Source organism: Mustela erminea, chromosome 2 (assembly GCF_009829155.1).
Source record: "Mustela erminea isolate mMusErm1 chromosome 2, mMusErm1.Pri, whole genome shotgun sequence".
Taxonomy (NCBI): Eukaryota; Metazoa; Chordata; class Mammalia; order Carnivora; family Mustelidae; genus Mustela; species Mustela erminea.
The window spans coordinates 13,270,548-13,283,936 of record NC_045615.1 but is presented as its reverse complement, the minus strand read 5'-3'; positions in this window follow the sequence as shown (position 1 = coordinate 13,283,936).

The following is a 13,389-nucleotide window of genomic DNA, read 5'->3' as shown; positions in this document are numbered from 1 at the left end:
CAGGCCACTCTTTGAACGGGAAATATGAATTCCAGGAATGGACCCATTTGTGGGTAAATTCTCATGCTTGCTGTGCTTCTTTGTACCTTGCATTGCTCATCCAATGTCTAAATGTTTATTATTATTTTTTTAATCTCAGAACATGAAGTTAAGGTGAACAAATGGTGGGACAATCTGTGTAAGGCTGAGAAAATTAGGTGTCACTGGGGAAGGGTCAGAAAAACCTGAATTTTTCTTGGCCTTTTTGTCCATCCATATTCTCTTTATGGTGTCTGAAAAGGTCCAGAATCACTGCAGTCATTATAGAAGAAACTAAATATTTGCCCAGATTCCAAAGTTTCAGTCTCCCATTAGGGTATGCTATGCCCATAGTGACCATCCCCTAGGCTGCTACAATTAGTACCCAGAGCTTCCTGAGGTCTGCAGAGGTTGACTAGCTATAAGAAGCTGCAGTGGTCTCAAATATTCTGGAAGGTTGGTGAGACTGGGGTTAAACTGAAACCTTATTAAAAAATGAAGATTCTTCTGTGTCTCTTGGGAAGTTTTGGGCTTTAAGAAATTCCACTCATGGAGTGCCCGGGTGGCTCAGTTGTTAAGTGTCTATCTTGGGCTCAGGTCATGATCCCAGAGTCCTGGGATCAAGCCCCACATCTGGCTCCTTGCTCAGAGGGAAGCATGCTTCTCCCTCTCCCACTCCCCCTGCTTGTGTTCCCTCTCGCTGTGTCTCTCTCTGTCAAATAGATAAATAAAAATCTTAAAAAAAAAAAAAAGACATTCCATTCATTATTCAAGACTTCCTTCCCTTTGGCCTTAAAAACTCAGTGGTTCCAGTCATCAAACCGGAACAGTCAATTGACACTTTCCAATGCTCTCATTTACCCTCACCAATACAGGTATCCAAATCACCCCCACTTTAAAGCTTCATTCCTCCTGGCTTCTACATGTGAAAAGGACTATACAATGGTTTAATACACACCAAAGCTCAGGGAACGAAATTTTGAGCCAAGGCATCAACACATTTGAGCACCCACAGCCCCGCTGCCGGAGTCCGGTGAAGCCTTGGAAGAGGCAGAGAGGTTATTCTGAAGGGGGAGCCATTCTTTGGATCACATTACCAATCAAAGAGAAACTGGTTGTAGTTTGAAGGACCAGTCTTTCAACAAAATTGGGTGAAGCGTAACAAAGAGTGAATGTTAATGTTAACAGATAGTATGGTTTGAATATAAGTTTCTGGAAATCATCTTGCTTTCGTATAAGAAAGCAATCAATGTGAATTAATAATGTAGGATGACTCTAATAAACATGGCCATCTTCATGCATCCAATAGATCCTTCAAAACCCAACTCAAATGCCACTCTTTGTAAACCTTCTCTTATACCTCTATCTGGAAGTATTGCCTCCTGTTTTAGATGCCCATAATATCTCTCTTAGGTTTTTATTTCTTTTATTTCTCACTGTGTTATGGTTACTTATGTACATCTCTTGCCTCGTATTTAATTCCTTGGGGTTTGTTTTATCTTTAGAGCCCACTATGTCTAGTGCAGAGTTCTAGCTCTGCACTAGACATAGTAGGTGTTCAATAAATATTTGATAGCCAAGGGAATGATTAAGTTTGAAGAGGGAATACTGATCTGGAGGGAAAGATCCAGTGTGATAACATAAATCCATTATCTGCCACCTTGTTTTTGCAAAAAGGATCAGTGCATGGCAAAACCAGTGTTCTGAGAATTCCAAGGTCAAAGAGTCTCTACCACGACTATATCACACCTTGAATTCAGGTGTCATTTATATCACTCAACTTCTTGTATCATTTGCCACATCCTACTGAAATATACCTCCTGCCTCTGATTTCTAAGTTCCTCAAGCATAGAAGTCGTTCCTGTCTTTAAACAGGGCACCCAGAAAGCAGTTAGGGAGTCAGAAGCGGATTTCAAATTGAAGTTTTCTCAGCAAGTTCAAGACCAATTAACAACCATGAACAGGACTGAAAGCCTCTCTATCTAGTATAATCACATCCCAAGGCAGGTCAGGGGGAGCAGAGAAACATCCAGAATAGTAGCAATGAAAGGAAGATCACAGCCTCCTCACGGCAAGATAAAAACTTTCCACGACAGCCTTACAACAACAGTCAAGCCCCCAAATTTAACCCACCTTGCAGAGACCTGGTCTCTGTTTAGAAAAGAAAGAGGAGAAAATAAAATACCTTTCCACAATGAGGTGAGGTTCATTACCCTTTTCCCGGTCTCATGCTGGCTCTGACATGTCTGGAATTCCCTCTCAACAAAGGGAGTTTTGCTCATGAGTCAGCAGTGGGGCAGTACATGGACAAAACGGGGCCCTCTGGGTCAGAGGTCATGTCGTGCCTTCTACTAGGGTTATTTTAGAGTTTGGTCCACTCAGATCCTTTCCCTATAAGAAAAAGTTTAAACCTAGTGCTTAGGGCCACCAACATGTATACCTAAAAAGTCTCTACTTCTGATGCAGCAAGAAGTTCCTTCTGTTCCCTCTGAAATCTCCTAGTTACCTGTGTCTTGGTAGTGATTTGGAGGTGTAATACGTAGGTGGAACCAAATGTGGAAATGGCCCCGCATGGAGAGAGAAGTCGGCCCAGTATTCAAACTTCAGAAGGGTCTCCAGTAAACAGGGTGTCCCTGGTGGGAAAACGGGGGACCCTGAGGTGCTTGAAAGATGGAGAAAAATAGGATGGAGTACAGAATTTCCTGTCGGCTCTGGGTGGGCTGGAGTGTGATGGTACAAGAAATAATCTCACAGAAACCCACCTAAAAACAGGCTCCTCTGAATATGCAATAGTTATTTCACCAAAAGAGCAGGGAATAATAAGAATTGTGCTTTCTGGTCCCTAAAAAAAAAAAAAAAAAAAAAAAAAAATCAAAACATTTCTATTTCTTTAAACATTTAATTATTTCAAAAGGAATCTTGGAATCTGGGGAAGCTCAGTGAGATGGTAAATTCCTCAGAATCAAAAACTAACTTTGGAAGCATATTGTCATTGTGCCTGTGTGTGTGTTGTGTGTGCATGTGAGTGACTATATCATATATTCCCACTCACCTACTTATAGGTATATATATACATAAATATATATTTATCATTAGATTTTCCTCCCTTCAAATCAAAGCCAGTGTGTTCCACCTTCAGTACATATATATTATCTGATTTCCAATTCATATGCAGACCATTAATACCATAAAAAGAGAGAAATAGCTGAGAATAGGCGAAGTATAACTTAGCCAGAATTGTTTTAAATGCTGGTTCAGCACTGGTAAAGAACAAAGCAAATCTCCCCAAATACAAGCTGAAATGTCTATTATTAATACATGTTCACAGTTCTTTAAGATCATCAGAAGAAAAAAGGGAGAAAAAAGGACATATTATGAAATTGAATCTGAAGTCTTTTCCTTTTTTGTAGTCATTATATGGATTTTAAGGGAAAACTTGCCATTTGTTGAAATGATACTCCCTCTTCAATTACTTCTTCCTAGCTTTCTCTAGAGCTAGGGATTATAATAAAACATGTACAGTTTTGCTGATTTTTCATTTTTTAAGGATATTTCACTCTAACTTACAGATCTTTCTTTGTCCCATTTAAAACATATTTAATGACTTTGAGAAACGTCTTACATATTTTGGCAAATGTAACAAAAAAACAAGAAAACAAGGGTTGTTGGACTTTACAAAGTATCTAGGGCTCACAACCTAGATGTGCGTAGCTTAAGGAAAATAATTGTGTTTAAACACGTAGAAAAAGGGAATCAGTTGCAGACAATCCACCTTGAGTTTTCTATTTAAGATTCTTTCACCCTGTCCTGTAATTGGTCAAGATTCTTCTGAAGAATTTGAGTCTTTATGGCATCGCTGGCTTGTAGACTATAAATGTTTCCAAATCACCATCCCTCTTAACACATGGTATGGAAAGAGAGTTCCAGAAAGTTTAGAGAAGATGCAAGCACTGGGCACAGGGTAATTCACCACCAACTAGCACAACACATAAAATCAACCTGGAGAAAATGGCAAAATCAAAAAGTCAAATGCAGCCAGATCAGACGAGAATGCTAGGGAGTTAGTGAGTACCGTATTCCATGCCAAGAAATTGAATTTTTTTCTTTTTTAAGAAAAAAAGAGAAAAAAAAAAGTTGGACATAAACCAATATTGAAAGCTTCAAAAAGTCAAAGCCAAACCAATGTTTCCTTTTTCCCCCTATGCACAAACCTTTTGTTCTAAACCCAATGGCATTGAAATCAATAATTTTATCTGGAAGATTCAAGTCTGCAGAGACGCTTCCCTTCCATTTGCTCACTTGAGTCCACAGAAATAAAGCACCTTTGGAACCAAGAGTTGTTCAAGAATCCTAGTGTCTTATTCAATGTGTCAAAAAAGTACAGTTAAAATAATTAGAATAATTCATCAAATGACAAACGTAATTATATTGACTCTAGTGAATAGGCAAAAGGGCTCCCCAGGACAATTCACAACTAAGAAGATAGAGCACAATAAAAGGCTATGACATTTCATGAATATTCTGTGTTATAGCTTTGAACTTTATTGCAAAGCAAAAAATATATATTTTTATATATATATATTTTTATCTACATTTCACCTCTGACATTGTACACAACACGAAAGCACAGAAAACCAAAAAAATCATAATGAGGTAGATACATAACACTTACAGATGGAAGAGACTAAAGAGTTTAAATTTGGCTTAATACTGTGGTCACCAATGTATGCATTTTCAACACAGCAGCAAGCATTGATTCACAGGGCAAGAAGCCCAGTGATCTCAAACCCAAAAATAAGCCCCATTAAAAAATAGCTGCTTCAAAATGAGAAAAAAAAATTTTTTTTTAAGTCAGGGAATCAGATGTGTTCGATTGCAAACCCTGGTGAAATTTAAAAAAAAAAAAAAAGTTTTTTGTTTTGCTTTTGTGCCGGGGAGGGGGTAGATATAATTTTCACCTATCCAGTTAGGAGTAACCTGTCCCATAGGGGTCTTCTGTGTATTCCTGCTGGGTGGGGTTGGGGCAGCCTCAGGAGCTTTGCAGCTGGTTATGATAGTAAGGGAGCAGAGTTTCTTCCTTTTCCCTGGGGTATTGCTGACCTCTGCAGCCACAGTGGTGGGGACCACTAGGCTTTGGGGGCCCTTGAAACATGCCTGGGGAGGGCTGGAAGTCAATTTAGCTATGAAGTCTCTGGTATAGCTCTCTACCTTCCTGGGATCATGTGCTCTCCCAGCGGATGAGGCAAGGAGCACTGATGGCTTTGGGACACTCAGATCACCCCATTCTTCTCATCACCAACTTACAGCCTTTCCAATGGTGAGCTGAGTGGCCATCTTCAGTCTCGATTTTAATTATGAATGCATTTTCACTCTAAAATGCAATGTCAGGCAGTGCTGGCCACTGCAGAGACCAACTCCTTCCTTGTCTGCTATCTTGAATGGAAGGAGGTTGGAGCAAAGAGAAGGGACCAGGAGGGGACACTTGGCTGGTGGAGGCAGTGGCTGGGAGAGAAGAGCAATGAAATAACCAATCAAGGAAAGGGCAGCTCAGGCAAGCACACATGGCCAATGGAGAACTCAGGGGGTCCAAATAGGAAGCCAAGGAGTGACTTGGGTTTGTTGACAGTGCCTAGAAGACCCTGGAGACCCTAGAGGGAATATGAGAGAAGCAAGGCCCAGAGACATTGATGGGGTTAAAAGTGGAATTGACTCACACTGCCTTGGATTGTTTAATTGTCATTTTTACTCCAGACATGATCTGCTTTTGGTAGGATTTGCTCTGCTGGGAAATAGCTTGAAACAGCTACAGGACCGGTGAGCCTCAGGCAAAGAAAGGATACAAAGGGGGCCCAGAGGAATGCTTGGGGAAACTGGGGATAATGACAGGATGGGCGCAGGAGCTGATAAGCAGCCCCCTGGGCGAGAAGAGTGTACCTCAGGGGAAGCTTGAAGTCGTCCTATGTTGGGCAGGGCCATGCACTATTCTCCAGAAGCCAGAGTGTTATTGGTACTGTCCATGTTTGTGAATCATCTCCCCTGCTGGACCCTCTTTCCTCTTTGTCTTTCCAGTGCCTACCACAGGGCCTGCCACATAGAGGGCATTGTCAAGGTTGAAGTGCATTTTTGGAATATGCAACAAGAGATGGTTTGGAGAAGAAGAGAGAGTGTCCACAGGGTTATAGGTGTTTCGAGGACCTTCGATTCCTCCTCAAGGCAATACCAGGATCATACTCCTGCCTTCCTAGATGCATCTCAAGTGAAGACTCACACTTGAATTCCGCACATAAAACACCATAGTGAGAGGAAATAATACAGTACCAGGGCCACTGGGAAAGGAACTGAACACAATTCATCTGAATATGTGTCAAAACTGAGGTCACAGTGAAGCTGGGCAACTGCCTATGTCCTGGCTGGGCTGGAAGTCAGGGGGCAGGGTGTGCCATCCATCTTGAGCACTTAATTCCAGAAGGCAAAGACAAAGTGGGCTTGCAACCATCACTCTCAAGTGATTCCTAGGCTTACCTTGCAGGAACTCCTGAGCAAGGCAAGGCCCCGGACACTTCCAAAGATCCCAGAGGTCCCTAATCCAAACACTAGATGGATCTCCATCCCCTCAGAGATGCAAAGCAAAAGGAATCAGTCTGGATGGCAACAGGCAGCATTCAAGTAATTATAAATGGGGACTCTCTGACTACCCGGCATTCAATAGTGAATGAAGGCAAGGAGATTTTTTTTCCCCCACTTGGAGATCCTGGAGAAGAAGTTTGATATCTTTTTGTCCATGACTGTGAGGATGAGCAAAAATTAGGTGGTGTCTGAATCTCCATCAAGCCCTGAGATTCCATTGTTCCTTTGTGCTCTGAAGAAGCTCCAGCTCTGCTCGAGGACTAAGGGATTTTTCTTTGTGTATAATTACTGGGACTATGGCAGGATTAGGGGTGTGTGTGTGTGTGTGTGTGTGCACGTGTGTGTGTGTGTGTGTGTGTGAATACTTGTGCACACGGGTATGCTGAAAGGCTACCCAGTAGGTACTACACTGACATAATTAAAAGCAAACGTATTAAAGGCTGAGGCTGACTCAGAGAAAGAGTAAGGTTCATCTCTCCCTTCCCCTAACTCTCTAATCTGTGCTTTCTTGCCCACTTCCCATCCCTTGTGCTCCTCGTCTCTCATGTATAGTTTTTCTCCCCTAATCAGCTCACGTGACAGGGAAAATTCGCTTTTTTTAAGCCTAACAATTGGATGTTGGTGATTTCACTCCCTTTCTTATGCATTCACAGTATCTCCCAATGGCTGATCATCCCAAATCCAAATTTATGAGTTCAGTTGTCAAGACTTTCAGCAGATGCATTTATCTGTGTTGTTATTTTATGACCTTTATGGTTCAGATATATCACAGAGCTCACCACTCTCACCTCTGTGTTTCAGATGTGGGAGAACTGAGGCTCACAGAAGGCAAGCTACTGGCCCAGGAGTGATTGGTACAAAAGCCAAATGCAGGTTCCCAGGCTGTTTCCCCTTTTTCCCCACCTCCCAACCCTGCCCTTCCCTTGGCCTGGTGCAGGGGGCTTCTTACCATGCCTGGCCTAGAATTGCTCTTACTCTCTGCCAGATCATAGACCCTGTCTTCAAAAACCTACTCCAAATTTACCCTGTGAAGCTTGAATTTCTGAATTTGTCCTAAAACCAACTGTTCAATTCTTCTCACAGATCCTTGGAGAAAATATCCACTTTATCTGGAAATCATCTCACCTTTTAAGACCACACACACAAAAGCAACAACAACAAAACCTACAGGAAGAAGACACAGAGGTTCTCAGGCCAACCAGAAAAGATATCCCAAAGTGCTTATTGGAATGCTCCAGTTCCATGGAAGTGTTCAAGGACTCATACCGAAGAGGTCATGCTCAGGGTGACCTGTGGGACATAGGCATCCTTTTTTGCGAGAATACTTTATTGCATAAAGCGTCACTACACTTGTCAGTGCCCTAAAACCTCCTGCACTCTCTTACCCTCTCTGGCCATCCTCAAGAAAACAAAAATGCCAAATCGACCTTCATCCCAGCTCCTTCATCCTTGCTGGGTTCTCTGGAGCTACGTGGCCTTTACAAGCTGTTGGGACAGGGCACTAGGGGGGCCTGGACCTTGCAGAAGAGGGGGGATCATATCTCCAGGCCTGATCCCAGCTCTACCCCTTTGACCTCAAAATCCTGTGCAATCATGGGGGCTCTCCAAGCCTCAGTTTCCTCATTTGTAAAATGGGTCAGAGTTTCTTATCTTGTGAGATTATTGCAAAGACTCAGCTTTGATCATTGTATGAAGGCACCTGGGACAGAGTCTTACACCTCACTGGCACTCAATCAAAGATAGCCAAAAATCTCAGTTCTCCTGTCCTCCCCATGATGGCAGAGCACCATCATGGACGATATCACCTGCCCCAGGTTACATTGGACTTGCTCTGACACCCTGACATTCCTGAAACTCCAGTGATGCTAAATACTTCTTTCCTCTAAAGGAACTGTTCCCTCCCCCTACCCCCACCCGCCCATAAGAGGAAACACAACTTCTCTGGTGGGACTTCAGAATCAGCCAGTCTGAGAGCTTGGAGCTGTATCTGATTTCTCTGGCTCTGGCATTTGGAACTCTAAAGCTATGGGGCCCGCAGGGTCTCAGGTACCAATCAATGGCAAGAATCCACCAAACAAAGGGTCGGTTCACACAACCCAGCAGGCCCTGTCCACTCTGATGGAGAAGATTTTCTCAACAAAGGTCCTATTGTGCTGCAAATGAATTGTCAGGCTTCAGGACAGGCATGTTCCCCGGGTGTAGATTTGTGGTGGAAACTCAATAATGCTACAGCCCTCAGAGGTGGCCATGTCCCTTCCCAGGGAGGCAGGTTGTCATAGCCCCAAAATTGGTATTGGACACTCTGCTTCGGTTCTGGTCAAGGAGCAGGGGATCTAGAACGCGTCCATCCTTTAGCTCCTCTTCATTTTGCCCTGAGCTCTGAACCTCATGGAAGATCTGCAGCCTCTGGATCCCTGAGATCATCTCAAAACCTGAGCACCAATGGACAGGCCAGAGAAGAGTGGGGTCATGGGGCTGGACCTCGACAACCTCTGAAAAACCCCCTTTCCCTCCCCAGCCACAGTTTGGGGAGGATGAGGAGTTGAAAAATCACATGATGTTTTGGAATTGATTCCCTTGATATTTTCTGAGCTGTAAAGAAAAACTGACTTCTGGGGAAGAGTCCTTGGTCTGTGCATGCAGGACCATTCCCCATGATAGGCCTGAAGTTCTCCAGAATATTACCTTCTAGGGTAAGAGAGCCTCCTTTTCGGGAGGAGAAAGAAAGAATGAGTGATCCATTTCAGGGAGAGTCTTAGCAAGGTGTGACCTATGGAACAGGACAAAAGCAAAGGAACAGCACTTCATGAAGATCCCCTGAGTAGCTAAGAGTAGGTGGAGGAATGAGAAGGCAGGTGATGAGGCTCACAGAGAAAATGCATTCTTGTTAAAGGACTAACTTCCTTTTTCCCTCCAAAGGAATTCTGTCTGAGCTCGCACCCAACTTGGAGTAGAAGCATGGTGTGCTGGAGCAGTTAGGCAGTATCAGAATTTATCTTTTCAAACTGTCTCGGATGGTTCGGCCACCTTGTTTGTGTAAGATTTGTAAACCATGTGCAAAACTCAGGCTTGTGCAGACGACCAAAGGAGTTAAGGAGCTGCCTTCTGCTTGCAGGGCTTCCCCTGCCTGATTTGTGCTTTGTCTAACCCCATCATCTCTCTTCTTCCCAGCAGCTCTTTTTAAAGCCTGGTGAAGGCAGGTGAGGCCAGATTGGCTCCAGGGCAGAACCTGTAGTTCTCCCTATCCTGAGCGTCTCTTTCAAATAACTCTAAAGGGCATGCAGCCTCAGGGATGACTTCCTGCATGCTTTTGATGTCGGGCTCTTGAAGATACTCTTTATATCTAATTTTCAAAATGAAAGCAGGTGCAGTAAACCCACTAGGCAAGTTGCAGTTGGTGGCTGGCATGAGAGGAGAGGTCTTAGCAGAAAGTGGTGCAAAGGTAGGGAGGGAGGTGGGATTTGGCACTGGGTAGAGCACACAGAGTCGATGGGAAGGAGGCAGTTGGCATAAAGCAAAGCTAGAAAATAGTCACCCTCTGAGGATAGGTTACTCCATGTAGATGACCACAAATAAGGAAACAAAAACACCTGGGTCAAATCCTTCCCAGAGTATGCCAGCTCCCTGCCAGGGTCTGTATTCAGGACCAAGGTTGTAGGTGCTGATTTAGCTGAAGGTCCTTGTCACTCCCACCCCTCAACCCCAGAGGTCACATGCTCATTGTTCCACTTAAGCCAAATTTTTTTTTTTCTTGCCATAAGTCAACACATCCCCAAAACGTGTCCTATAAAAGTAGACTTTATAAAGAAAGTAAATATTTTGATTCAAGAAGAGGATGAAAACAAGTTGTAAACATGTAACTAAAACATAAAAATGCACATCAGTCCACTTACAGAAACAAACAGGGTTACGTCGAACCATTTAAGAGGAAAGCAAAGGAAAACTCTTCTCGGGAGCTCTTAAATTTAGGAAAAGAATCACTGTAGCATGCTCACCTTGAACCAGGAATTGGATATTGTGGTTCTTGTACAAAGGGAAATCTGTGAGGGAGATGGAGGTCCGAGGTGAAGGAGGGAGGAAGATTGCATAGTTGTGAAACAGTGGCTTCTCATCAAGGTGAACAAGTGCGTCCTCTGATAAAATAGCATTTGATTTTTTTTTTTTCTGTTCATTTCCGTTCATGGTATTTTTCTCTGTCCACCAAACATGTCATACATTGACACATATACATTACACACACACACACACTAACGCTAAACACCTGAATAACACAGCCATACTTGAAAACAACCCCTTACCACTTGTTCCGTGCAAAGTTTGTATCCACTGATCCCCTTGTGCTACATCCTGACAATATTTCTCATCAAAACTCATCTGTCAGATTATTTCTTTCTTTAGCAAGGAAAGGGGTGGGTGACGACAGGGTGGGGAGGGGGGGCCTTGAGGAAAGCACCGGAAATGGTTCTATATTCTCACTGAACTTCTGTGGCAATGCCTCACATTTTGGTTAGGGCCTCACTCGTTTTTAAGAGATAGGAAAAACCAACTGCCTCTTTTATTTATTTTTTTTTTTAAGCTTTCTTGAGGTAAACATGATTTGCTAACCTCTTAGGCACCAGACACATTTTACAGTGCCATCAAGAAACTTTACAATAAGGAGGAAATAACACATAAGTGTAACATTGATGCTCAAGGACATTTAGAAAGCACGTCTACATTTTAATTCATTTCCCCTTCATTTCATTTGGCCAACTCCTTCTAGTTACATATAGAGCAGAGCTGAAAAATGATTAATTGCCTATATCATACTGGGCATCCCTTATCCCAACCCACTGTAAACCTCTCTGGCTCACATACTAAAAACTGTGAGTCAACTGAAAAAATAAAATAAAGATGAACAGACTTTACATTTTTTTTCATCCTTTCTATCTGCCTCGAGCATATATAAATATATATATATATATATATATATATATATATACACATACACACACAGATATATATATATATAGATATATATATATGATAGTTTACATTAATATAGGAAATAGCAGAGGTCTTTTAGATACATTTTATACAGAACCACTGCATCTTATCTTTTTTTCTATGCTCTCTCTCTTTTTGGATAAACAATTGGCTATAACAATCTATAGTAAGGCTTCACAGAAAGAATTCTGCATGTTTTTTTTTTCTCTAAGAACCAAAGTTTATAAAATGAGGTTTGATTCTAGCACCTTATACAGTATTAGTGATGTTGTTCCCTTGGGAGAAATTAGCACTACCCAACACCTCAGGTGAATCTCAATCAGTTACACAGTTCTCAAAGGTATTGCAGAAGGGAGGACAGACAACACGGCAGAGATGGAGGAGCAAGAGGGAAACAAAACCAAACCCCAGGATTAAAGTCTCAGCAATGTACAACAAAATCTTTAAAGCATGTCAAGTTGCCGTCTCCAAATTAATAATGATTTCGTGTTTCAGTGCCACGAATGAATCCTTTTAGGTTATCCTTCCCCATGAGGTCAGGAAATATTACGATGTCCATTTTAGATGGGGAGACTGAGTCTGGAGGACATACACAGGTTATGGAGGAAACTGTCTGGGTTAAGAAACAGGGTCGGGGATGCCCAGCCTCTAGTCCCTTATTCCCAAATTATTCCTCAACACCTTTAACTGATGAGTTGAGATTTTGGAAAAGCATCTTATTGGCCACTGATAAGGAAGCAAAACAAGCAAACAATTTTTTTTTTTTTTTTTTAAATATCAGCACCAAAGGAAGTTCAAAAGAAGCTGCTCTTCACTCCCTTATCAAACATCCCATGTTCTGGAGACAGCAACTTTCACAAGAAGGGAGAAGCCATCTTGTCACAGGAGTAACCCATCTCTTTTTTGGATGCCCTTGCCCAAAGTCCAAACACTCCACAGAGCTGTTAGTTCCGGTTGAGTAGCATCGATTTTTGCAGAGGAATGACCAACTCCCACCAAAGCTGCATCAGAACCTCAGTTATATAATTATATAACTATAGTGATATCTCTATCTCTATATATCTATTTATATATGTATACATTACAGTCTTTTACTGCACTGGCACATGATACCAAGGAATAGTACTGGCATTACTGTTTGCTGCAAGTGGCCACCTTGACTGGAGTTACATGAGAGAGAAGCACCACAAGAAAAGGCACCACAAGGTTTCAAGAAGTTAAATTGTTTGTTGTCACCACCCTAACCTTGCCATGGTGGGGAAACAGAAACATCTTTCATCTTCAGCAAGGACCCTGGAACAATGGATTCCAAAATTATCCTGACCCATGCACATCTGTCCATTTCAACTCAGCAGGGAGACAGGGAAGAAAGAGCCCAGCATGATTTGTTCTACTGCAATTTCTTTTTGGCTACTAGAATAGGAAAATATTTTCATTTTTAAAAAGAAAAGGATGGGGGGCTCAGATGTTGGATACTAAGCCATCCAAAAAGTGCGAAAAAGGACAAAAGTCTTGTCCTAAGGAAAGTCCTGCATGGAAATCTGTCTCTCTAGTATAGTTCCTTGTGGCAATGCATTAGGGAAAAAGAAAGAGAGAGAATGACAGAATGACATCCATAGGCACCATTAGCCACAATTAGCACCAGGTCTAGATTGATGAGGACAGATAGATGTCCAAGTCTGTCCACAGAGCTGAGAACCATGAGTGTTGGCTTAGAACCAACATTACCTCATCCTTGTAGCCTGGCCAAGAAAACAG